This window comes from Myxine glutinosa, chromosome 3, assembly GCF_964187855.1.
Source record: "Myxine glutinosa chromosome 3, kmMyxGlut1.1, whole genome shotgun sequence".
Classification (NCBI taxonomy): domain Eukaryota; kingdom Metazoa; phylum Chordata; class Myxini; order Myxiniformes; family Myxinidae; genus Myxine; species Myxine glutinosa.
Window position 1 is genome coordinate 147,805,094 of NC_136263.1, and position 27,998 is coordinate 147,833,091.

The 27,998-nt window shown below is 43.0% G+C and overlaps 2 pseudogenes across 2 annotated transcripts; both read left to right on the plus strand.

Annotated features, from left to right (window-relative positions):
- Window positions 1-3,573: 3,573 nt before the first annotated feature.
- Window positions 3,574-10,932, plus strand: LOC137424145 (cathepsin D-like; annotated as a pseudogene). The gene is made up of 9 exons (XR_013622754.1): window positions 3,574-3,673; window positions 3,781-3,913; window positions 4,007-4,130; window positions 6,468-6,586; window positions 7,274-7,472; window positions 9,637-9,759; window positions 9,842-9,983; window positions 10,224-10,322; window positions 10,569-10,932. The product of XR_013622754.1 is annotated as a cathepsin D-like (transcript).
- A 2,543-nt stretch (window positions 10,933-13,475) lies between these two features.
- On the plus strand, window positions 13,476-27,361 carry LOC137424144 (cathepsin D-like; annotated as a pseudogene). The gene is made up of 9 exons (XR_013622884.1): window positions 13,476-13,496; window positions 13,605-13,737; window positions 13,837-13,960; window positions 22,529-22,647; window positions 22,831-23,030; window positions 26,053-26,174; window positions 26,257-26,396; window positions 26,645-26,743; window positions 26,995-27,361. The product of XR_013622884.1 is annotated as a cathepsin D-like (transcript).
- The last annotated feature ends 637 nt before the right edge of the window (window positions 27,362-27,998 follow it).

Here is a 27,998-nt window from a genome sequence, read left to right on the forward strand (position 1 = left end):
ATATGGGTAGGAAAGTCGACATGTTGAGAGGTTAAAGCAGGTGAGTAAATCAGTGAAGTCAGTGGTTATTGTGGAGTCCATGTGGATATTGAAATCACCAAGGAGGAGGATTGAGGGGGAGAGGGAACATAGCTGGGTCAGAAAGTAGGAGAAGTCAGACAGGAATGATGGGTGTGGTTTGGGAGGGCGGTAGACGACAGCCATGACTGACTGCATGCGACCAGAGAGTTTAAAAGCCAGGTGTTCAAATGATGGAGCAGATGAGATGGAGATGAGGTTGGTCTTGCTGTCTTGACGGTGGATAACGGCAATTCCACCACCTCGGCCCTCCGAGTGTGGTTTATTGACGTAGGAATATCCATTGGGTGTGGTGAGGTTGAGTGTGTAGTAGTCCAGAGGTTGTTGCCAGGGTTTGGTGAGACAGAGAAAGTCCAGTTTGTTATCCAGGATGTATTCATTCAGGATGAGGCATTTGTTGTTGAGGGACCAGGTGTTGAACAGGGTGAGCTTGATGTTGTTTTGAACAGCAGGGATGAATTCAGGTGATTTAGCCAGGGTTCGTAGGCAGGAGGTGCGATCGTGTGCGTTGCTGTGACCAGGTGCGCTGGGACGAAGAGTGAGAGTGCGCTGAGCCGACCAGAGGACGGGGATGGAGTGACCTGATTGCAAATAAACAAACTTATGACCGGAGCCACGGTGAATGTACCTGGGTCGTCGGAGGAGTCCATTTGATTTGATGGCAGAGATGCATGATGGGGTGGAGCGGGTATTGAGCAGAAGGAGCCTTGCGGCGGAGTACCGCAGAGCCATGCCAGGCAGGAGCGGAGAGACGAGACGAGGCCAAGGTTGAGGAGGTGAATCAATGGTCCCAACCCACGAGAGTGGGCCCGAGGAAACGAAGGAGCCAGGCAGGAGCGGAGAGACGAGATGAGGCCAAGGTTGAGGAGGTGAATCAATGGTCCCAACCCACGAGAGTGGGCCCGAGGAAACGAAGGAGCCAGGTAGGTGAAGCCAGGAGCAGAGCCGGGACCAAGCAGAGGGCAGGCAGGAGCAAAGAGACGATCATTGGGCAAGGTTGATCACGGCAAAGCGGCAAATGCAGCGGCAATCGACCGCCGCTGCTACAAATCTAGATCACGGTGGGAAACCGCCACCAAACCGCTGCGATGGTCACAACCCACGAGAGCGTGCCCGAGGAAACAGCGAGCAGGCGAAGGAGCGGGGCAGGCGAAGCAGGGAGCAGAGCCGGGGCTATGCAGAGGGCAGACTCAATGGCCAAAAAATCCGCACGACCACCAAAAAAGAAAGCAACTGACAGTGGCCCGGTCGAAGAAGCGGCGAGCATGTGACGCCTGCGTCCTCTTCATACCGGACCTGAAGCCGAGTTTGAGACTTGTGGTTCAAAGGATGTCGAAGGTGCATTGTAACCATATGCAGCACTGCTTTGTGAGGGGGTGGGGGTGTGGGAATGCAATAATTCAATCATAAAAATTAATATAATACATTGAAAAGAATGCAATAGTAAAGAATTTTTTTGTTGTTGTTGTTGGGTTTTTATTTTTTTATGCAAAAACCGGTCCAAAAAGACCCACAACTGCGTTTGTGGGGGAGGGGTGAATTAAAAAAAAAAAACATTCCCCCGATCCTGAAAGAAAAAAACAAACAAACAAAAAAAAACCCTAGACACATACAGGAATATGTATTACCCTTCATCAAAGTATACATGAAAGATAATGTGTAAAATTGTTTACGTGTGTAAAATTGTAAATTGTAATGAATGAAACACGAACGCCTTTAACATAATGAATGAAAAATTAATGCCCTGAGTGTAATGAATGAAACACTAACGCCCTGAGCGTAATGAATGAAACACGAACGCCTTTTGCGTAATGAATGAAACACGAATGCCTGTAGTGTAATGAATGAAACACGAATGCCCTGAGCGTAATGAATGAAACACGAATGCCCTGAGCGTAATGAATGAAACATGGATGCCCTGAACGCAATGAAAAAAACACGAACGCCCTGAGAATAATGAATGAAACACAAACGCCCTAAGCATAATGAATGAAACATTAATGCCCTGAGCATAACGAATGAAACATGAAGGCCCTGGGGGCAATGAATGAACGCCCCGGGGGCAATGAAACACGAAGGCTGTGGGGACAATGAACGAACGCCCTGGGGGCAATGAAACACGAATGACCTGGGGGCAATGAACGAATGCCATGGCGGCAATGAAACACGAAGGCCCTGAGAGCAATGAATGAAACTGAATGTTTCGGGGGCAATGAAATACGCCCTGAGGGCAACGAAACATGCTCTGAGCACAATGAGACACGAACGCACTGAGCGTAATGAATGAAACATGAATGCCCTGAGCGTAATGAATGAAACATGAACGTCTTTAGCTTAATGAAAGAAACACGAATGCCCTGAGCATAGTAAATGAAACAATAATGCCCTGAGCCTAATGATTGAAACACGAACGCCTTTCGCGTACTGAATGAAACACGAACACCTTTAGCGTAATGAATGAAACACAAACGCCTTTAGCGTAATGAATGAAACACGAACGCCTTTGGCGTAATGAATGAAACATGAACGCCCTGAGCATAATGAATGAAACACCAACGCCCTGAGCATAATGAATGAAACACGAACGCCTTTGGCGTCATGAATGAAACATGAACGCCCTGAGCGTAATGAATGAAACACTAACGCCCTGAGCATAATGAATGAAACACGAATGCCTTTAGCGTAATGAATGAAATACGAATGCCCTGAGCGTAATGAATGAAACACGAACGCCTTTAACATAATGAATGAAACATTAATGCCCTGAGCATAATGCATGAAACACGAAGGCCCTAGGGGCAATGAACGAATGCCCTTGGGGAAATGAAACATGGAGGGCCTGAACGTAATGAATGAAACACGAACGCGCTGAGCGTAATGAATGAAACACGGACGCCTTTAGCATAATGAATGAAGCACGAACGCCTTCAGCATAATGAATGAAACACGAATGCCTTTGGCGTAATGAATGAAACACGAATGCCTTTAGCGTAATGAATGAAACACGAACGCCCTGAGCGTAATGAATGAAACACTAACACCCTGAGCGGAATGAGTGAAACACAAACATACTGAGTGTAATGAATGAAACACGGACGCCTTTAGCGTAATGAATGAAACACGAACGCCCTGAGCGTAATGAATGAAACACGAACGCCTTTCACGTAATGAATGAAACACGAATGCCTTTGGCGTAATGAATGAAACACGAACGCCCTGAGCGTAATGAATGAAACACGAACGCCTTTCGCGTAATGAATGAAACACGCACGCCTTTGGCGTAATGACTGAAACACAAACGCCCTGGGGGCAATGAAATACGCCCTGCGGGCAATGAACACACCTGGTGTGATGGCGAGATTGAGGAAACACCACACAAGCTATTTCAGAGCCGATGATGAGGTGCGTGTGTAATTAATGATTTCGGGTTACGGCTCATATAAAAACCACGCCGACGATGAAGTCGAGATACCCTCCTTGGTTGTAGTTGTTTGTTGGATTTTCGGGGCTCGGGCTTGGTCAGTGGAATCATGAAGTGCAATGTGGTTGTTGTTTTTGTGGTTGCGGTGTTTATGTGTGGTGAGGGTTTACTACGGTGAGTGTTCATGACGTGTGCTTGTGTAGAAGTTGATTTCGTGTCGGATTATCGAGTGTATTGTGGATAGTTTAGTTTGATGTCTAATTGTCGTTTTTTTTTTACAGGATACCTTTGATCAGAAGTCGCACGGCACGGAGACGGGCAGGTGATCTAAATCTACCTTTCGATGGTTTGCTGGCACGTCTCAATGGTAGCGCTCGGGGAACCACCATGGAAGAGTTGATGAATTATCTGGATGTATGTTCTTTCATTCATTCCCCATTCTCCCAATTCAACATCGCTACCATGGAAGATCCGAGTACTTGTTGAACCACAATGTTTGTTTTGCAGGTTCAGTATTTTGGTCTCATCGGCATCGGATCACCTCCACAGACCTTCAAGGTGGTCTTTGACACTGGTTCTGCCAATCTCTGGATTCCGTCGAAGCGCTGCTCCACAAAAAACCGAGCATGCTGTGAGTGTTGGTGGGGGTTTGAATCTTCTTTTTCGGGGTTCATAGTGCTTTTCATGAGTTACTCCTCCAGCCAATCGTTTGTGTCCCAACGTGCTTTGTAAGGAGACTAATGGGCCCATCAAGCCTGCGCTTTCCAAGCACATACAATTATTACATAAATTCGATTTTTAAAATCTGATTTCTCATTGGTTTTTATTTCTCATCATTTCTCATCTGCAGATTAAGTTGCCGCAGCATTTGTTTTGTATTTAGTCTGTGATCAGGTTTTGTTATCGCGATAACTTGATGGCAGGAGGGATCCAGGTCAAACCTGGCACAAGTGTGTACAAGGTAAAGATTAGATTATGGGGTCAGTTGACCTTGTAGGTAAAAGATTTATGGGATTTTCACCAAATTTGATATCGATCATTAAAATGGAGCAAAAGTATGATTGTACATTTGTGACCAAAAGGTTTTTATTTTCAAGTATTTATAAAACTGAAATACGGTGCATGAGACCAAGCCATATGTCTACATTATCTATTCTGAACTCTTTGTCGGTTGTATCTTGTCTATTACTTTATGTACTTACAATATCTATATATATATATAACTGTGTGTGTGATGTTACCTATAGACTCCTAAACGGAGAGGCTCACGTACTTGATATTTGGCACAGACATGGCCATTGAGCCTGGTAAGAGAGCATGGCCGACCTAAAAATTGATTTCATAATATTTTTTAACCATATTTTTACCTCAGCGCATTTCAGCGAGGAATATTATGCACGGAATCTGACCGGTGGCAGAGCAGCGCGCTGATTCGCTCAGAGCGATCACGTGATGTTCCATCCCGTCGCACGTTTGCACGTAATTCAGGGCGAAAAGCGATCGCGTTTTTTCACCTTTGTGCGATATGAATTAAATTTTAATTAATCTTTCTTTACGAATTCGAATACGAAGGATTTTCCCTTTCGATTTCGAATACGAATCGAATACGAGCTTGAGTCGAGAGGGCGAATGTACGGGTCTCCCTTCCCCCGCCCGGCAACGCCGGTACTGGAGGGCGTGGGTCACAGGATCGGTGAGTCTCCAAAATCCGCTTCGTGCTCTTGCGAAGATGCAGGACGATGTCGCGATTGTTGTGCTGCCCTCCGACCATGAGAACTGCAACGTCATTGTTGACTGGCCCTCCCCCTCCCCCCATTCCCCCTCCCCCCATTCCCCCTCCCTTCCCCCATCCGTCCTCCACCTCCCTTCCCCCTCCGTCCTCCCCCTCCCTTCCCCCTCCGTCCTCCCCCTCCCTTCCCCTTCTCCCCTCCCCCTCCCCCTCCCTCCTCCCCTCCCTTTTGGTTAAGGTTAAGAAATGAAACTCTGGTTGAGGTATGCTATTGGCCAATGGATTAAGAAATTATTTTACGACTTGCCGAAAGCACCCGGCGTTGCCCGGGTTCTTTTTGAATGAATTTACGACTATAATTCAGCTTTTCCCCGCGGCTGTAGAAGAATGACTACTATAATTCAGCTCAGCTTTTAATTGCCAAATGGGCCCAGCCCGGCCGATGTGGCCTCGACCGGCCTCGCCTCCTAGGCAAAAACCTCCCTGGGGCCTGGCCTGACATTTTTTTTGTTTCAGAGGTTTCCTCCTATCTTTCACCGTTCAGGAGATTAGCGCGTGCAGACAAACACACAAAAACTTATATATATATATATATATATATATATATATATATATATATATATATATATATATATATATATATATATATATATATATAATTATATAATTAATCGATCGACTATTTTATCTCCCTCCCAATAGTCTCTGAGCTGCACTGCAGCAATGCTGCGCTGGAGGATGTTTATTTGGCATGGGGGTAGTGTACTTTGAATGTATCTGTACTTGTTCCATAATTGGTTATCAAAATATGGTAGAATGTGACATCAGCATACCCACACCTGCTGCTGGGTAGCATGCTCCATGATGCAATTTACATTGATGTACCAATATTACATTGTAGTTGGGTTTGCTCCATGAAGCAAAACTACCACTGAAAATGAGTAGTATTGAATTGTTAAATGGTTCACTCGATTCTAAAGCACTCCAGCAAGATGGAGGTTTGCTGTGTAGCTGGAGAATAATTTGTCATGCCTTCACTGCAGTATCATTCTTTCCAACTTCATATTTTTAGTTTGAGCAGAAGATTTTTCATTTTCAACAGCAGACTAAATCTTGGAAATTAAAACAAATCCATGCCAAAGTTGTAACTGCATTGGACAGTGTGTTGTCCAAGAAATGGTACCTGTGCATGCTTAACAAATGTTACCTACCTGGTGCTTTTTTTTTTTTTTTTTTCAGCAACACACAAGAGGTATGACTCTTCAAAGTCTCGCACTTACACTCAGGATGGCAGACCCTTTGAGATCCATTATGGCACTGGCAGTCTTCAGGGCTTTATGAGCAAGGACATTGTTATGGTATGTGGAGCGGATGGGGATAGGAATAGGGATAGGTATGCGTATTGTGGTTGGGGATGGGCTCGTCCTCGTGGTGAGAATATTTACCAGATATCCCACAAGTTGAGTTCAACCTTCAGCAAATGTTGCATACCTAGTGGCAATATTTTATTTGGATTGTCATGATCATAGCCACAAGTATTCCCATGGGGGGGGATCGCTTGAGTTTTTGGCCGCACTCTTGAACCGGCTGCAGTTGGCAAGTTTTACTTCAGGGTGCTGGTGATGACTTACTTGCTCCAATGCAGTGGGTTATTTTGTTTACCTTGCGCTAATAGATGGGCCATCCAATTTGAGGGACGAGACCAATGTCTTGCACTTAAATCTTTGGCAGATTGGAGTTCAATGTGCCATGTGCACCATTCTTCGCCAAGGATTTTGATTGGAAGCTCATGGAAAATGGCCATATCAGATTGCCATGGGATAGTTGGCAAAAAAAACAGCAGGCCCATTAAGACACTTCAGGGAGAACTCTGATGCTAATACATTGCAGTTGATTTTATACACCTGGAATCTTGGGGCAGGCATTGTCTATATAAAAGTGTGCTCACCCGTATTGTGATTTTTTATATTTTTTTTGCCCATATTGTCTCCATTGATGGATCCTGATTTCTCACGTGATATGCATGACAATCTTTCTCGCTGTAGATCGGGAATCTTAGTGTGGTTGGACAGAGGTTTGGTGAAGCTGTACAGCAACCTGGGATAACCTTCCTGCTGGCTCATTTTTATGGGATTGCAGGGCTCGGTTCCCATCTCTTGCTGTGGCAGGTGCCGCACCACTTTTTGACAACATGGTGGCACAGGGTTTGCTTCCACGTCCTGTTTTCTCCTTCTACCTGAACAGGTGTGTGAAGTGCAGGCTGGAATTTCACTTGTTTGATTGTTGCTAATTGTTTCAATGGTTGTAGATTTATCATAAACTTTCAACCTGTTTGTCTTGTGGAAGTGGTTGGACCTAAATAACATCGTTGAGTGACATGTGCACTTTGGTATAGTGTGCATGTTAAAGTGCAGCTATTCAAGTGTTCCTTTGCTGTCCCGTCGAGAATGAGCTGCCGTTAGTTTCTGCAGGTGATTATGGTGACGAGCATCTGTTGTTACCATGGCAACACGGGAACTTGGCAACTTCCCCTGCCCCAATTCATCGAGGATATCTGACGATGCTTTGGCTTTTGACTGGCAATCCATAGGCTATTCCATCTTGGGATCAATCGTACTAAAATGTGCAATTTGGTGTCGGTCTGTTTTTGTTTTTTTTTTGTTTTGTTTTTATCGCGATACATTCCGTCGTTACTTATCCAATCTCTTTCAAACTTGACAGGATGACTAAGGGATGCACAATGAGGTTGTAGCAGATTCATTGCCCCCCTCACCAAGGGGGGTTTCTCCCCCGAGCGGGTTTTCCCTGCCATTGCCGTCAATGGGGTTGCGTGTTGTGGTGTATCCATGTTAAGTTATCTTTATCATGGCGTTTTAATAACATTAACGATAATAGCATAATATTCATGTTATTACAAAACATAACACCATTAATATCCCACCTCCCCAAGGGGTTTTTCCTCCTTGAACAAACGTCGAGTGAACGTTTATAAATAGTTTATCATGGCGTTTTTGTGGGAGCAACGGCCTCTACCCGAAGTAAAAAATATTATAAACCACAAACACGTATGATTAGCTTTTTAAACAGTCGCTAAAGCTGTCTAACAATAAATGAAGAAATTGAGGAATCCTGACATCCGTGAGGTAATTTTACTTTCAGAACTGAGCGAAAATCTGCTGTACTCTATATACCCCACAAGTGTTGGGTTAACATGACCCTTCCTGCAGCTACTGTGGTGACCTTTTGAAACTCTCTCCTGCTGTTTGACACGAAACAAATGGAGGAAGCCCGGGTTGCGCTCATTTTCCAAGTTGCTAGCGAGCGCTTGCTAAGCCAGCCGTTCATTAAGGGTTTTGAATGGAGTGCTTGCTCGAATGCTTAAACCACTTGGTGACCTCTCCACAATAAACTTGGTAAATGAACACACACCCAATGTTCGTGAGATCTGACCATAGATCGACTGTAATCTATATACCCCAAAGAGGAATGACTTCCTGCCACTGCCGTAGTGTGTGCACTAGTAAAAGGAAATAAGCTATTCAGTGCCTTGCTCATACAGCCTAATTAACTGTAGACAATTAATTTAGAAGCAGGACCCTCAATTCCCCTCCCACCCGATACCCAACTGTCTTGTGCACTCATTTCTACACCCTGACTATTAACTTTCCTTTTCATCAAATCTCGCTTCCCATTTCCACAATGCCATCAATTGGGTAACCTTACCATGAATAACCAGTAACTTCTGTTACACCAATAAACTACATGGTGGTGACAGGTCCTAAGATAGTCAATATCAACCACCAAGGCCAGTTTGGGTCAAAATCTTGGTGTCTTTAATTCAGCCATTCTCCCAAACAATCTGCTGCATAGTCTTTGGACTAATGTACTTTATATACCAGCTTCTAATCTACAGGGAAGTTTCAAAAAAAAAAAAATTAACACAGGCCAATAAAAATGGACTTTATTTTGACAGCAGTTGGATTTCAATTAAGGAAGCTGGTATTTATACTCGAGATTTGAACATTTGTGACCATATTTGAGAGAAACAGGTTGAGATGGTTTGGTCATTTGTTGAAGGATGAAAGTGACTAGTTGAGAAGAGCGATGAAAATGAATGGAGAAGGAAGTAGAGGACAGGGGAGACCAAGAAAGACTTTGCTTAATGTGGTGGAAGAAGAAATGTGGGCAAGGGGGTTAACAAGGGGAGATGCAGGAAATGGCGTTAAATGGAGAAGATTGTCATGGGGCCCGCAAGTCTAATGCATGTTGTTGTTGTTGACCATATCGAAAAATACCAACTTGACAACTAAGACACTTTTGATAATATTCAGCAGTTTGTAATTGTTTGCTTGAAAAACTCGAGATGAAACTACATGTTTATTTCCACTGTTGGTTCTCCATCCCCCAGAGACCCGAACATTCTGCCAGGAGGTGAACTGATATTTGGTGGGTCAGATTCCAAGCATTACAAAGGAAACTTTCACTACGTGAAGCTCACAAAAAAGGATTATTGGCAAATCCATATGGAAGGGTGAGATTTTATTTGTATGTTGTGTATTGTGGTGCTGTGTGTGCTACCTTGTCCAATGTGCTCATGGACTTTGTTTGCGCAGCCTCACAGTGGGCCCAGTGATGCTGTGCCGCAGTGGTTGTGAAGCCATTGTAGATACTGGTACGTCTCTGATCACCGGCCCATCAAAGGATATTGCAATGCTGCAAATTGCGCTTGGGGCAGTTGCTTCACCACATGGTCAGGTTGGTGTGATTGTTTTTATCTACAGATTATGGCATTTGATTCCATGAAGCTTTTGTTGGGTTAGTGTATTTGATCAGTCAGTCATAATGATTGCTGCTGCTGGTATAAAACAATAGGTCATCCTTCCCTGAGCCCCTGCTCGAGGATTTGATTGTTGGAGTTTTGCACCTTTGGCAAAGATTGAAAAGGAAAGTGCCTTTATTTTCCTTTTGTTTTTCCTTCTTTCTTTTTCTTTGCAGTTTTACATTGACTGCAATGCTGTCACATCGCTCCCAGTTGTCACGTTCCTGTTTGGTGGAAAGGGCTACACCTTGACAGGAGAGCAATATGTAACAAAGGTAAGACCTGGGTCACTCTGCTTACAACCACTATTTTTGCAAAGGTTCAAAAACAAATTGCTGAAGATGAAATTGTTCCACTGAATTAAAGACGGTTACCCTTTTAAACTTTTATTTTAAAAAAAATTATTCTTTTTTTGTTTTTTTCTAATGCAGTCTTGAAGCATACTGGTAAATATAATTATGGTTTCATGACCAAACTATCCATGTCTTTACCTGTAGTTTGAGACGAATTGTTTCTTTCAGGACGTGACCTTTTATGGAACCACCTGCCTTTTGGGCTTCATGGCTGTTGATGTTCCTCCACCTATGGGCCCATTGTGGATTTTGGGTGATGTGTTCATTGGTCATTATTACACTGAATTTGACCGTGGACAAGACCGGGTGGGCTTTGCCATGGCCTTGTGATCATGCACTTTTGTACATTTGAGCGTTTAATGAAAAAAGTTTTTGGTGTGGACTTTCTGTTGTGGTTTTAATATTCTAGAATTTGAACTTGCTTCTAAAATATGAATTCACGACTTTCTGTAATGTCCATAAAAATGGTTGTCGAGAAAAGTATATTCGGTGCAATGATAAATTGGAGGATTATTTGATAATCTCAACATAACCTGGAGTTGAGGGGATTTAATACATATATATTCCTCATTTGGTCCCTAATCTGGCAATAGGTCAATTTGTTTGCTTGATGTCGAGTTGTCCTGTTCTTGAACGATAGGAATTCGAAAAATTAGTTCTGATCACTTGAATTCAATTTTATTTTTATTTATTTTTATTCCCCCACAATCTTCCCATTCTGATTTAGCTTTTACAAGTGAATGGATATATTCTGTAGGTGTTACCATTAAGTAATACACTAATTTACAAGTGAATGTCTGTTTTTGTTTTTTTTTGTTTTAAATAATTAACATAAATAAACCCACCCCCTCTCCCCCTCACACACACATTCATGAGTGGGGTCATGTAATCGTGCAAAGCTATTCTGGTGGAGCAAAGTCTTCATGCGAAGTTTGAGCCTTGTCAAAGGGTGTGGATTGTGGAAGGTACAAGGTACTTTTAAAATAAATTTCCCCGATCCAGAAAGAGAAATATTTATTTATTTTTAAAACCAAAACACATACAGGAATATGTATTGCCCTTCATCAAAGTATATACGAAAGATGTGTAAAATTGTTTCATAACAAAGTTACAGTGAAACAATCATGCCAGGCAATGGGATGGTTAAAAAAAAAAATTACTAATAAAAAACCCTAATCCACACGTGACCATGTATTACCCTGTACTCAAAGCATATATGAAAGATAATAGGGTAAAAACGTTTTTATAACAAAGTTAGACACCCTAATGCAATAAAAGACGCACAATTGCATTATCGGGGTTGAATTTTAAAAACCAAATCCCTCCCCTCCCCCTTCCATCCTGAACAAAAACATTACACACATACTACTGTATATGCATTGGTCTTTATTTGAAGGAAAGAAAAGAGCATGGGTAAACGTTTTTATAACAAAGTTATCACAAAACAAAATAATGCCAGACAAAAAAGACGCACGAATGCATCGAAACGCCAACCACTTCGACTTTCCTCCAAACTTCTTCGATTTTAGCAGTGACTTTAAAATGTAATTTACATTGGACAGAATTGACTGAATCGTTGTGGTTGAAATTATTGCACCATGAAACGGCATTATAACCTATCTATACACCTTAGCACTGAGTTTGTCCAAGATACAAATCCCCTTTGGAGAGGGGGGGCAAGTTAAATAGCTGCACCCACCATCGTGTGACCTTTAGTCCCCAGACATGTTTGGTTGGGATTGAATAAGTAGCGAGTGAATGTATCACGGTCAGACAGACACCAAATTGCATATTTCAGTAGGATGATAGCTCATGTCTGAATCGCCCGTCAACACAGAAATCTCAACGCTGCGACCTTAGTATTGAGAAATGGACCGGACGATCTTGACTGTTCCCAAAGGATAAAGATCATGAAATTGAGCCGAAATAATTGCGGAGGAAACAGTGACCTCAACAATTCCCATCAACATGTTGGATGGATTCGCCTTCCCACACATTGAAGACCTGCAACCCGATATCATTTTTCAACAGGACCGCACTCCCCCTCATTGATACTTGACCAATGAGAAAAGAAATCTTAGTCGTTCGAGCCTTCGGGAAGGAAACATTTCCAGGTCGGTGGATTGGCCGAGATGAACCAACCAACCGCCTGGACCCACTTTCACCATCCATAACCCACCTTGATTTTGTTTTGTGGGGTTTGTCAAGGATGTTGTCTGCAACACCAAGGTGGCAAATCTGCAGGATCTTCATGCTCGGATCACAGCTGTATGCGCACTGGTGGATGCAAACATGACGAACCGAACATGGTTCGTTATGGCTGTAAAACACGAAGGCCCCGAGCGCAATGACCCACGAACGCCCTGGGGGCAATGAAACACAAAGGCCGTGGACGCAATGAATAAAACACGAACGCCCTGAGCACAATTCATGAAACACAAACGCCGTGAGCGCAATAAATGAAACACGAACACCCTGAGTGTAATGAATGAAACACTAAAGCCCTGAGCACAATGAATGAAACAAGAAAGCCTTGAGCGTAATGAATGAAACATGAACACCCTGAACGCAATGAATGACAGATGACTGACCTGAGCGTTATGAATGAAACACGAATGAACGAAAAACGAACGAATGAATGAAACATGAACGAACGGCCATAATGAATGAAACACTAATGCCCTGGACAAAATGAAACACGAGCACCCTGAGCATAGTGAATGAAACACGAACGCCTTGGGGGCAATGAAATACGCCCTGAGGGCAATGACACACGCTTTGAGCACAATGAGACAGAAACGCACTGAGGGCAAATGAACCACGCCCTGAGGGCAATAAACACACATGGTGTGATGGCTAGATTGAGGAAAAACCACACAAGCTATTTCAGAGACGATGATCAGGTGCGTGTGTAATTAATGATTTCGGGTCACGGCTCATATAAATACCATACCGATGATGAAGTCGAGACACGCCCCTTGGTTGTAGTTGTTTGTTGGATTTTTGGGGCTCGAAATTGTTCAGGGGAATCATGAAGTGCAATGTGGTTGTTGTTTTTGTGGTAGCAGTATTTATGTGTGGTGAGGGTTTACTACGGTGAGTGTCCATGACGTGTGCTCGTGTATAAGTTGGTTTCATATTGGATTATCGAGTGTATTGTGGATAGTTTAGTTTGATGTCTAATTGTAGTTTTGTTTTTTGCAGGATACCTTTGATCAGGAGTCGCACGGCACGGAGACGGGCAGGTGATCTAAATCTACCTTTCGATGGTTTGCTGGCACGTCTCAAGGGTAGCGCTCGGGGAACCACCATGGAAGAATTGATGAATTACCTGGATGTACATTCTTTCATACATTCATTCATTCCCCAATCTCCCAAATAAACATCGCTACCATGGAAGATCCGAGGACTTGTTGAACCACAATTTGTTTTGCAGGTTCAGTATTTTGGTCTCATTGGCATCGGATCACCTCCACAGACCTTCAAGGTGGTCTTTGACACTGGTTCTGCCAATCTCTGGATTCCGTCGAAGCGCTGCTCCCCAAAGAACCGCGCATGCTGTGAGTGATTGTTGGAGGGTTGAACCCTCTATTTGGGGGTTCATGGTGGTTTTCGTGAGTTCAATGGTGCAAGCCTGTTGTCTATTGGCACGTTTGAAACTTCCATTCTCTATCACAACTGAAGTTTCCATTTTGATAATTCTGTAGTATGTTAAATATTTCACCCTTACTCGTATTTGTAGAGTGTTTAAAATTTAACGCAAATATTACCTTTTCATTCGTTAATATTGCGGTTTCTGGAAACTGCTGAGAAGTAATGGCAACCACCGTACAGGTCCCTTAGAATAGTTATTTCATAGCTGAACATTATCTTGGCCCCTTCCCCTTATTTCGGGTTAGTATGTCTGTTTTTGGGAGGGAAAGAAAGGTCCTTCACTCATAAGGGGTAATTAGCCAGGCCGATGCACCAAGATTGCATCCACAGTTATTAATTAAAAGTCCTGAAGGACAGAAGACAGACCAAAGACCATTGGAATATGCACCAGATAAAAGTCCCTTCAAAAGGTTTGGTGGCCAGGGAACTTGTCAATCCCACCAATCTTTGCCTGAGAAACTTCGGGGGAGCTTTTGGGGGTGGAGTGACAAACTCCACCAATCGGGAGCCCGGAAAACATCTCCTCCTCCCTACCCCCCACACTAGGCGAGGGTTGGACGAAGGCCTTGTGCATTGCCTTGATCTCAGGGTTGCCAACACTCCACCTAATTGCACACCTTTGTACATTTCTGCTGCGCCACAGAAAAAAGTGCCGTGCTTCGTCAAAAATTGGGCTACTTTGGTCTCCAAGGCGCGGAACTCTTTTTCTAATTCAAGATGCTTTGCAGTGCACTCATACACTCGTCACTCTGAAAACAACCGGAGCATATTTTGGAAGTCGCACTGAGCATGACGTCACGATGATTGGGCCCGGTTAGGGCGTGGCCACTCATGAGTCTGGTTTGGGACTTGGGGGAGAGGGAAGAGGATATAAATTTCCTTTGTTATTATTGTTACCAAATTATGCAACTATTATCGTTGTCAATTAGTTAGTATTAATTAATATAGGCTTGAACAATGTCAGTTTTTGTTGTTTTGTAATTGGAATAATGTTGTGGAAGCACATTCATCTGTTCGTCTGCTCTATGCCACCTCTATTTACACATCAACATGATGCACATTTAAAACAGAATTTCTTCTGAATTATTTGTAGTTGATTAGCCCAATCAACTCAGATCATGACTATGATTTTGGATTCTCAAATTCCACATCAGAGATCCAGTTAAACCACCAAAAAACGTCACACACACACAGCCAAAAATAGAGGGGAAGAAGGGGCATGTGCACAAACTATCAATTGTTGGTAACTCGGAGAAATTATCTAAATGATCAATGCTTTTCGCGGCTCAGGAAGGAGAACGAGCGAAACACTTTGGGTGGCGAAAGAACGAGCGAAACAAACGATCAAAGTTGGAGCATATGCATATCTTAAACGACTTGATGTATGCGTACCTTGTTCTGTTTTTGTAAAACCCCAAAATTGTGCGGTTGTTTTTCATGAAAAGTGCTGTCATGCGATTCTGAACGACTAGACATTGGGTGCCTTTTGGTCCATTTGATGTGGCTTTCTGCCGCACCTTGGCAAATCTTTAGTTTGCAACCCTGATTGCTTTCCCTCTTCGCCGGTTTCACTCAACACGTGTGCATCCGCTCTTGACTGGACCTTCACAGGCCTCTGCACATGATTCACTCTTGGCCGGTCTCTTCCTGTTCTCTGTTGGCTGCCGGACTCCCACTTGATGCACATGTGCATGACTTGGACTATTTCTGCACATGCCTGCTTACCTGCCCAAGTTCGTACTGAATATCGCCTATACCTGTTTGTGTTCGTGCTGAGGATCACCTTTGCCTGCTCGTGTTTGTGCTGAAGATCGCTTTTGCCTGCTCATGTTCATGCTGGAAATGGCCTTTACCGGCCCGTGTTCGTGCTGGGAATCGCCTTTACCTACTCGTGTTGCAAACTGCCGTTTGCTGGCCAGGTGTTCATTGGTGGGGTCGAGGCAAAAGTCATCGCGATGCAAAGCATCATGTCTGATCATGACTGCTTTGCTAACAGGATCCCAACGTTCGTTCTCCTCCCCTCCCCTCCCCTACCCTGTGAATGTGTGATGGGTGCCCTTGTTGTGTTTATTTGTTGTAATCGTCATAATGTGTAGATCAAGCTGGGTTTCTGCCTGTTCTCCCTTTTTCTTTTCTATTGATAAGTTTCACTGTAAATGTTTCTAAATAAATCAAATCGTGAAACGTTTCCTTACCCTCTGTCCGTGAATGTCTTTGCTTTCATTGGTCTGCCTTTGCTCGCACCCAGAGTAATGATCGGCCGTAACAAAAATTAGCATTAGCCCAGCGGGTACCAACAGTTGCTCGGCCGTCTACATTTCCATCAAGGAACAAAAAGTGGTACACCACCGGAGGGTACGGTACATTCCCCGATTGAAACCGTCACGTGGTACATGTAAGTGGAGTTAGACGATTGGACCCTGCTATCATTCGATGGTCCAATTGGTGTTCATAGTTGCTGGTTCGCAACCTGTCGAAGTACGAAGTTGTTTGTGTGCGACAGCCTCAGGTCTGGTAAGTTCGGGAGAGAACGGAGGCTAACCCCTTCGTAGTGAACCACGGGCCATTACAATATAATTTTAGCACTATGCAGGCAGGCGTGGTTAGTCATTTGTGGACCCCATGCAAAACTCGAATAGCCCAGTTTGGCTCTTGGGGTTTGTCCAGTGCCCAAACACATGCCCAGTGTGTCCCTGTCAATTTGCCATCGAAATAAAATACGAAATCTGGTGTCCGACAGTCTGACGTCAATTTACTCGGGCATTAATTTTGCAATCTCGACCAACTAAAGTTGCCAAGCAGACTACTGGTCATATGGCAGAGGTTGTAGCAATTGCATTTCTCCCTCACCAAGAGTTAAGGTGCAGCGACAGTAATAATCCAGTATTGCAAAATATTAACATTAATAATTATTATTAATTTAAAAAACGTGATGTACCTGGCCGCTGCCATAACTATGTTTGAAATTGTTGTATGAGATTAGAACAAGTCAGGAGACGACGGTTCACGAGCGAGTGGTATTCAATGACAATGCTCAATGAGCAATGTTATGAGGTTAGTTAGCTACACAATACCGAAAATTCGGTTCGATTCTGACAACTTTGAAAATTTCACCTTTGTGACCTTCAAAGGTCAAATGTCGAAGATTCTGAAATTTTTTGGAAACCTATTTCATGATGTATGTGATAATATAAGATCATGTAGGACATTTCACCCTATCAGGAAGCGAACAATGTAATAAAACCATCAAAAATCGACTTTTCTAAATTTCGTGACCTTGGGGCGAAAATGAAAAATCGAGCTCCGTGGGGCTAGACATTGGCCTAACCATTGGCCTAACTTGGGTGAGATCAAGACCAGATATCATCGGGTAGTTATGCTGCGGACAGACCGACAGACAGACGCACACCCACGACGTATATTTTGGTCACTTGATAACTCGTGAACCAATTATGTTAACCCCTAATCTCACCCAACACCACCAGCCGCAAACATGAGGTCTCTTGCAAAAAGTTGATCCAGGGGTCTGTCCCATTACCAAACAGGTAGCTGACTAGGTCTTGCCAAGCCAGCTGTTCTCAACTGTGTTGCAGTTCTTGCTTGCATGCTTCAGATGCTTGGTGAGAGCTCTACTTGCTGCTCAATAATGGACCACACCATGGGCATCTAGGTGGGGGTTGGCAGGAAGATATACCCCTTCCTCTCTCTCACTTTTGTGACTAGGGTGGTTTATTCCTTCCCTCCCCCTCCCCACTTTCCACGCGAATGTTGTGGAATGCATTGCTTTGTACAAGCCTCACAGGCCCAGGTGTGGGATGTTCCGCAAATGCATCATATAATTATGTATAAATCAATATTGACCGTCCCCAAATAAGTTTCTTTTGAATAATTACTGAGGTTGTGGGCATTATTTACGAAGAGACCATATCGACAAATGCATTTCATGCTAGATTTCATTGGTTGGAGTAAGTTCGGACTGCAGTGTCCATGTGCTGAAAATGCATCACATGATTTGCGAAAACGTGATACAGGAAGACATTCCCCCTGCAGTGCTGTGTAATGGTGTTGCTTAAAATGTTCTACCAAAGTGTTACGGATTCGTCACTTCCGTTGTTGTGGTTCTCATCCACTGCAAACATTTTTGGTTGCATGTGCTACTATTGTTGTATAAGTGAAATAGAGATTACTATTTTCAAAAGGTAAAAAAAGTTAATGTTTTAAAAGAAACCGGAACCGGAGGAAGAGGAAGAAGAGGCGGAGCGAGTGAGTCGGACAAGAAGCCGAGGTGCTTCGAGGTCTTGAGCAAATGTTGGCGAACGAACTTCGGGTTTCCCGGGAAAGGGATTCCTGTGACAGAGTTGTTATCGCTGTGACAGATCAACCTGCGTGTCAGGTTTTGCGGTTGATTCCGAAGAGAATCGTTGTTTGAGGGCAGTTGCGCCTCGAAGAGGCCTGTTGGCCGTTTTTGTCTCGCGCCTGATTTCGCATCACTCTGGGCTCTTTGCCTCGTTTCAACCATTTTCACCACATCCAGAAGTTAAGCTGGTGTGTGTGTTTAAAGTGGATTTTGAGTGGAAATTTGCGGTCGCCATAAAGGGAGCCGTTGAACGTCCATATCCAAAGGAGTGATTTCCCAGTCGCCTTGAGGGCACCTTTACGCATCTTTGGCAGTGTGACTGTCACTGTCAACCGAACGGGATTCTGGTCTCGATTCGACGTCGTTCTGACGATCAACTTTGCGTGGACCAACTTTGGCTTGAAGCCGGGATAGAGACATTGGGGATGTTCTTTACGCTCACTTGGAGCACAGCGAGTTATATTGTACGAAACTGATGGTACCATCATAGGAATGATATATTTGTTGTGCAATATTGATTACTATTGTTTTTTGTACTGTTATTCTTGTGTGATCTTAATACAATACTTTGTTGGTAACAATTGGTGTGGTTTCACCATTGATCTTTGACATGCAGAATAACACATCTTTCTGCCGTGACTCCTCTCGGGGCTCAGAGGTACACCGTGACCGGGGTTTGGGGAGGAGCACGTAACAGAAATTGGGGGCCTCGTCCGGGATCGAATTCCCTAACATCCTCGTCTTGGATAGAATTCCCTAACATCCTCGTCTGGGATAAAATTCCCTAACATTCCCAAATTTTGGAATTTTTCTAACATTCCCAAAATGAATTTAAAAAATTTGAAATTTTTTGTGGTAAGGTTAACAGGTGTTAACTGATAGTCACCATGGTGTTTGACGCAGAAAAGTTTGCGGCGTCCCCTAATGAGGCACAGTTCCAAGCGTTAAAAAGACCGGAACTTGTGATATTGGCCAAATATTTTAACTTGGAGGTCCGAGTTAATATGAAGAAAGCAGAGATGCAGACATTGGTGGTAGAACCTCTGGTGGGACAAGGAACATGGAAAGAGGTAGCCTTGGATTGGTTACCCGAGGAAAAAGGAAATGTGGAGCTCTGGAAAATGGAGATGCAACTGCAGAGCCAGGAAAGGTTAAAAGAGTTGGAATGGAAAGCGGAAAAGGAAAGAGGAGAACGAGAACGAGAACTCGAGGAGAGAAGAGCCGAGGAAAGAGCAGAGGAAAGGAGAGCTGAAAAGGGAAGAACAGAACAGGAACGAGAACTCGAGGAGAGAAGAGCAGAGGAAAGGAGAGCTGAATAAGAAAGAAGAGCAGAGGAAAGGAGAGCTGAAGAAGAGCAGAGGAAAGAGCAGAGGAAAAGAGGAGAAAGGGAGTTAAAGGAACGGGACATGGAGTATCAGAAGGAACTTAAGCTCAAGGAGCTGGAATTACTGGGGGAACGGTGAGAAGTAGTATCCATGCTGGCTAGTTCGACAACTAGTCAGAACTCTTGGGATGTTGGTAGGCATGTGAGGCTGGTTCCACCCTTCAATGAAAAGGAGGTGGCCAAGTTTTTTTTTTTTTTACATTTTAAGAAGGTGGCTCAAATGCTAAAATGGCCTGTGGGGTCCTGGACTATGTTAGTGCAAATAGTTTTGGGGGGTAAAGCTCAAGATATCTATTCGGCTTTACCGATTGACCAATGTGCAGGTTTTGAGAAAGTGAAGAAAGCCATTCTCAAAGCCTATGAATTGGTCCCTGAAGGTTACCGACAAAAATTCAGGAATAACCAGGAAGAGGGAGAGTGAGACCCATGTGGAGTTTGCCAGAATAAAGGAAACCATGTTTGATAGGTGGTGTGACTCGAAGGAGATTGAGAAAGACTTCAACCTGTTGCGACAATTGATCTTGGTGGAGGAATTCAAACAGTGTGTCCATGTGGACATTATAGTACATCTGGATGAAAGGAAAGTACCAGAGTTGTATGAGGCAGCAACCGTGGCAGATGACTATGCTTTGACACACAGGATGGGGTTCCACAAACCTAACTTCCCGCCGAGAGGTAGTCAGGGGAGTCATGGTAAATCAGGTTCGGAGAACGAATATTCATAGGGGCGCCCTGGAGATGACTATGAGGACAAATCTGATTCCGCGATATTTAGGGATCAGAAGACTGCAGTTCCAAGACATACTTATCTTCTGATGGTACCATCATAGGAATGATATATTGGTTGTACAATTGATTAATATTGTTATTGTACTGTTATTCTTGTGTGACCTTAATACAATACTTGTTTGTTGGTAACAATTGGTGTGGTTTCACCATTGATCTTTGACATACAGAATAACACATCTTTCTGCCGTGACTCCTCTCGGGGCTCGGAGGTACACCATGACCGGGGTTTGGGGAGGAGCACGTAACAAAATAAAAATAAAAGTAAATAAGTAAATAAAATAAGTAAGTAAAAAAATAAAATAAGTTTCTCTTGAATAATTACTGAGGTTGTGGGCATTATTTACGAAGAGACCATATCGACGAATGCATGTCATGCTGGATTTCATTGGTTGGAGTAAGATCGGACTGCAGTGTCCATGCGCTGAAAATGCATCACATGATTTGCGAAAGCGTGATACAGGTAGACATTCCCCCTGCAGTGCTGTGTAATGGTGTTGCGTAAAATGTTCTACCAAAGGAGCCTCTTGCTGGCCTACAGTGGAATTTTCAGTTAAAAATTTTAGTAGTTTTTATTGGAGATGAATGCCAAGGGTTATGCCAATCCATACGCAAACAAATAGGTATCCTCCGTGAAAGCCTGTTTATCCATTCAGACCAGCACCCATCTAACAGTTGGTCTCCTGCATGGGGGGAAGGTGGCCTTCTCTGAAAACCCCATGGGATCCATGACCCCCAACGCCGCCTCTGGATATAGGCTATAAACCTTCACTACTGGACATGCCCTCACTAATTTTGTCCTTTGATTTATTTGGAAAGTAATTTGCTCTGGTCTTGGTGATTAATGGGTGAATCCATTGTTGCTCCATTTGGTGTTGATGTTAACATGGAATTTGACCCTTGAGTGTCCTCCAGCCAATAGCTTGTCTCCCAAATGTGCTTTGGGATTCTAGGATCCTGAGTTTGAATCCCGATTTATTGTTGAGTTAACGCCAGGGGGTACTAGCAAATTGAGGCAAATTGAGTACTAGCTCAGTGGTAATTGGGGCACTGCATCAGCGGAACAAACACGCTTCTAGAGAAATGATGCAACCAGCATCCACAGGCTGCATACGAAACAACCCCCACTCCTGTATACCTAAATCTAAAATATAACTTGTGGTTTTGCCCTTTCTACTGTTTCAGGGAGGTTATTCGATGCATTTCCTGAGTGAAAGACCCCGCTGCTTTAATTGCAACAGTACCAAGGCAGGGGTCTTGAGTAATATCTGCATTTTACCCGTTAACTTTATTTTTCTTACTAAAATTTGCCTTACCTGAACATAATATATGGATGATTCTTGTTCACACTTTGCATCCTTCTGAATGCAGATGCTGCCCTCTTGCGGTGATTGCGACCATCAGCACATGCGTTAAAATGAGTTAATATATCACAATCTTGATGGTACCTCAATTTCGAAGAACTAATTTATTTATTTTTTCCCAAAATTAATTGTAAATTTTGTCCACAAATATTAAATGATTGACATCTGATTCATCTTTCAAACTGAATTGGAAATTTGAAGCCTCCTTTGAGGTGAAACGAGCCTTTCCTAACCACTGCGCAAAACTGTTATGGTAACTTTTTTGTTCCTCTCCTTGAGCCTCAACCATGCAAAATTGAAAGGATTTAGATGTAAATATGAAGAATTTATTTTCATAATTTAACAAATTGAAGAATATACTCGATGAAAAGTAGGTCGAAAGGATGTCATTAAGGGTATATGGGGTCCAACTCGTTCTAGACACCAAAATGCAATACCCTCTCGAGGGCAGCAAAATCAATGCTGAGGTAGCAACTGCATTGGACAGTGCATGATGTAGCAAGTGTTACGAACAATAACATGGCTAACAAATGTTACTTGGGCTGATTGAAGGTTTTTTGATGGAATATTCTTTTTCTTTCAGCAAAACACAAGAGGTATGACTCTGCAAAGTCTCGCACTTACACTCAGGATGGCAGACCCTTTGAGATACATTATGGCACTGGAAGTCTTGAGGGCTTTATGAGCAAGGACGTTGTTACGGTATGTGGATCGTGGTTGGGGTTGGGCTCGTTATGTTAAAACTTGAATCTCCAATCTGTTTGTGGCATGGCCAGGAATCTACCTTGATGCCTCGTTCTTTATGCGACTTTGCACCATGTCAAAAGGATATTGATTCGAAGACTTTTCAGGGAGAACTTGATGGTTCCTGATTTCTCGCTGCAGATTGGGAATCTTAGTGTGGTTGGACAGAGGTTTGGTGAACCTGTACAGCAACCTGGCATAACCTTCCTGCTGGCTTATTTTGATGGGATTGCAGGCCTTGCCTTCCCCTCTCTCGCTGTGGCAGGTGCTACACCACTTTTTGACAACATGATGGCGCAGGGTTTGCTTCCACGTCCTGTATTCTCCTTCTACCTGAACAGGTGTGAAATGCAGGCAGGCATTGCACATGTTTCTGATTCTGTTGGCAATGTAGTTTGGACTCTTGTATCAATGTCAAAAATGCTGTTTAATGAAGGTGCACATGTTGTATTTTGAATGGCTTTGGGCACTTATTTCTCACATTTGAAAGCTCATTGTGACCAAGATATGAGGAGTTCAAGATGCTTAAATTCTTGCATACGTTCTTTATATACCATAAACTGACTTTATACAACCCTATACATTTGAGTGGTGGGGGTGGGGGGTGGATTTCTGGCAATTGGTGACCTTAGGACTCGCGTTGTAGATGGGTGATTATACAAAAGGCAACGAGGTACACATTATCACATTCCATCTCTCGTGGCGCAAACCTTGCTAAAAATCACAATTGGTCTTGCCCCCATTGATTGATACTGACCAATTACATTGGCTTGTGGCCTATTTGGATCAATAAAAGCAAATACATTCAGTGCCTTGCTAGTGCAGCTTAATTAACTGGTGACCATTACTTTAGAAGCATAATCATCTTCAAATATTTTCAGGTTTATTTATTTCCAGTTGGGTGTGCTTTCACATTGTGTAAGCAATAACAAACCATGCTTTGTCCGTAGGTAGTCATGGCCAAAAATATTGGCGCCCTTGCACTTTTTCAAATGCACCATTTCTTCCAGAAAATTTTGAAATGGAAAAAAATATTTGGGTACATGTCCATATGTATTTATTTGGTTTGCAGTGGAACAAAACAAAAAAAATCTTTTTTTGTTTACAAAATCTTACCTTTTTCCACACAAATACTAAAATGGCTTGGACAATATTATTGGCATGTTTTAGAAATTGTTAGAAATAATTAGATTTCAAGCAGGAGATGCTCCTTTTGGAATCTAACCCACCCGTGGCGAGTTGCAGGTGCCTGCAATATAAAAATCACTTTTATCTCATTTATCTCATCTCAAAAATCTCCAGTTTGAATGGAGAAAATACGTTTTTCTGCTGTTTTGTCACTATCACAATGAGCATGGAGGAAAAAACAACAAAAAAAAAACAATTGTCTGAGGAGGACACAAGATTGTAGCCAAGCATAGACAATGAAGGCTAAAAGTCCATCGCCAGAGACTGATGTTCCTGCGCCACCATACACAATATCAGGAAGTTTAAGGCCTATGGCACTGTAGCCAACCTCCCTGGACGTGGCCGCAAGAGAAAACCTGATCGAAGATTGCAGCGAAGGATTGTTTGAATGGTGGAGAAAGCACCTCGATCAACTGCCAAACAGATTCAAGCTGACCTTCAGACACAAGGTACGACAGTTTCAACTCGCACCATCTGTCGCCAACTCGATGAAAGGGGGTTCCATGGAAGGATCCCACTGCTGAAAGACATAAGCAAACCCGACTGGAGTTTGCCAAAACACATCTGAACAAGCCACAATCCTTCTGGGCGAATGTACTGTGGACAGATGAGACCAAATTAGCGCTTTTTGGTAAAACACATTTCAGTTTATGGAAAACAACAAAATGAAGCCTTCAAAGAAAAGAACACCTTTCCTTACAGATAGTCAAACATGGAGGTGGTTCAGTGATGTTTTGGGGTTGCTGTGCTCCCTCTGGCACTGGGTGCCTTGAATGTGTGCATGGCATCAGGAGATTACGTAGACATTTTGGAGCGCAATGTTCAACCCAGTGTCAAAGCTGGGTCTCATGTTCATGGGTCTTGCAGCAGGACAATGACCCCAAAAACGCTGGACTGGTCTGGCGTGGCCAGCAATGAGTCCTGATCTAAATCCCATTGAACACCTGTGGGGAGATCTGAAAACAGCAGCTGGGAGAAGGAACCCTTCAAATCTGGGAGGACTGGAGCAGTTTGCACAAGAATATTGGGCCAAACTGCCAGTAGGGAGGTTTAGAAAGCTCATTCATGGCTATAGGAAGTGCTTGACTGCAGTTATTTTGTCCAAAGGTCGTGCTACCAAATATTAAGTCTCGGGTGTCAATAATTTTGTCAATGCCATTTATTTTTATTTTCTGAATTAAAAGGATATATCGAGTTCCAAATCAAAAACAAACGTTGTGTAATAACAGTGAAATAAGGAATTGTAGAGACTAAATGCTTGTGTATTTCAACTTTTTCGAGAAAATTTACTTATTTGAAAAAAGTGGAGGAGTGCCAATATTTTTGGCTATGACTATGTAGTAAATGGAAGCTGTACGATTATAGGCGAGCATCACCTTGCAGGCGAGCATCACTAACCTGCTGCTTGATATCAACTTAGATTTATTTTATGGGCATGTTTATGGTTTTACATAAATTTTCATTTAGATTTGACAGATTTTTTTTTAAATTAAATAAATGATATATATATGCCGTGTACCGGCTTTGTGTTGGCATGCCAAATTTCAGCCTTCCACAACATCCAGAAGGTACCGAACATTGTCAGTCGGTGGTTTGAAAAATGTGTGAAATTTTATTCTCAGCCCAACCATGTAGTATGCATTCATTTCCTTGCTAATCCAATCTGGTTCCCATTTCTACAATGCCATAAATGGCGTAGCATTCCCCTCTACAGCCAGTATCTTGCTGTGATTCGGCCATTTTGACTTCCTGCTTTCGCAACGATAAACCACATGCTGGTGATGGGTCCGAAGGTGAAATGCATAACATCTTTGTGTCCATTTTTAATGTGGATAATCTCCCAAGTTATCTGATGTATCGTCTTTGACCTAATGTACTTTCTTGCAATACCAACTTCTAATCTGCAGGGAAGTTTCAAAAAAATAAAAATGGCTAGCATAGGCCAATCAAAGTGCACTTAATTTTGACATCAGCAGTTGATGTATTTCAATGGAGAGCTGGTATTTATACTCCAGAGATTTTAACACTTGTCATATCCCAGAATACTTCCTTGGCAACCAATACACAAATGCCTGATGTGATAAAATCTTCAGCGGTTTGTAATTTTGGCTGAAACTACTTGAATGTGATCAAACTAAAGGTTTCTACTTGCACTTTTGGTTTTCCGCTCTGCAGAGACCCGAACATGCTGCCAGGAGGTGAACTGATGTTTGGTGGGTCAGATTCCAAGCATTACAAAGGAAACTTTCACTACGTGAAGCTCACAAAAAGGGCTATTGGTAAATCCATATGGAAGGGTGAGATTTTATTTGTATGTTGTGTATTGTGGTGCTGTGTGTGCTACCTTGTCCAATGTGCTCATGGACTTTGTTTGCGCAGCCTCACAGTGGGCCCAGTGATGCTGTGCCGCAGTGGCTGTGAAGCTATTGTAGATACTGGTACGTCTGATCACTGGCCCATCAAAGGACATTGCAATGCTGCAAATTGCGCTTGGGGCAGTTGCTTCACCACATTGTCAGGTTGGTGTGATTCTTTAACCTACAGATTTTGGCATTTGGTGATTCCATGAAGCTTGCTGGTTTAGTGTATTTGATCAGTCATTGATTGGCACAGCTGGTATGTAACAGTAGGTTTTGGAATAAACAATAGGTCATCCTTCCCTTGGTGCACCTGTTCTTGGATTTGATTGTTGGAGTTTTGCACCTTTGGCAAAGATTTATAAGGTAACTGCTTTTCTTTTCTTTTTTTTTTTCTTTTTTTTTGGCAGTTTTACATTGACTGCAATGCTGTCACATCGCTCCCAGTTGTCACATTCCTGTTTGGTGGAAAGGGCTACACCTTGACAGGAGAGCAATATGTCACAAAGGTAAGACATGGGTCACTCTGCTTACAACCACTATTTTGGAAAGGTTCAAAAACAAATTGCTGAAGATGAAATTGTTCCACTGAATTGAAGATAAGTACCCTTTTAAACTTTTATTTTAAAAAAAAAATGTTCTTTTTTTTTTTGTTTTTTTTCTAATGCCGTCTTGAAGCATACTGGTAAATATAATTATGGTTTCATGACCAAACTAGCCATGTCTTTACCTGTAGTTTGAGACTAATTGTTTCTTTCAGGACGTGACCTTTTATGGAACCACCTGCCTTTTGGGCTTCATGGCTGTTGATGTTCCTCCACCAATGGGCCCATTGTGGATTTTGGGTGATGTGTTCATTGGTCATTATTACACTGAATTTGACCGTGGACAAGACCGGGTGGGCTTTGCCATGGCCTTGTGATCATGCACTTTTGTACATTTGAGTGTTTAATCAACATAAAAGTTTTTGGTGTGGACTTTCTCTTGTGGTTTTAAAATTCTAGAATTTGAACTTGCTTCTAAAATATGAATTCACGACTTTCTGTAATGTCCATAAAAATGGTTGTCGAGAAAAGTATATGCGGTGCAATGATAAATTGGAGGATTATTTGATAATCTCAACATAACCTGGAGTTGAGGGGATTTAATATACTAGGACGTGCCCGTACGTGGGTGCCCGTTCCTTGCCAAAAAAAAAAAAAAAAATGTCTTCGCCCATGCATGCATGGGCGTGCCCATGGGCCCATGGGCGTGCCCGTAAGTGCGTGATGTGACCGTACAATGAATGTATCGTCCCGACGCCGCAGCTCGGATGGCGCTGCAGTTAATCGGGCCTGTATCGGCAGAGTTTTTATAAACGTGTACTACAATCGATCGTACCTTACAGCGTCTGCTCGCCACGTTCACGTCGTCACTATGACTATCCGTAAGTCCGGAAGTGACGTCCTCATTTGACTGTCCGGAAGGTCGCATATCGCAGTTACGATGAATCGCAAATTAGTTTTAATTAGTTTTAAAACATAGTTTAACGCCAACATAGTTTGCCAACGTGAAATAAATGAATACGCTCTCAAATGTGCCGTCCGAGGCAGAGTCTGTTCGCCACGTTCGGCACACGTGATAGCTCGCTGCTCTCTGATTGGTTGAATCGTTTTTTGGACATAGCTCGGTAACTACTTGTCCGATTAATATGAAACCTTGAAAAGGCACATCCTCGGGTCCACAGCAATATACCTGGCAAGTTTCAAGTATATCGGACCCGTG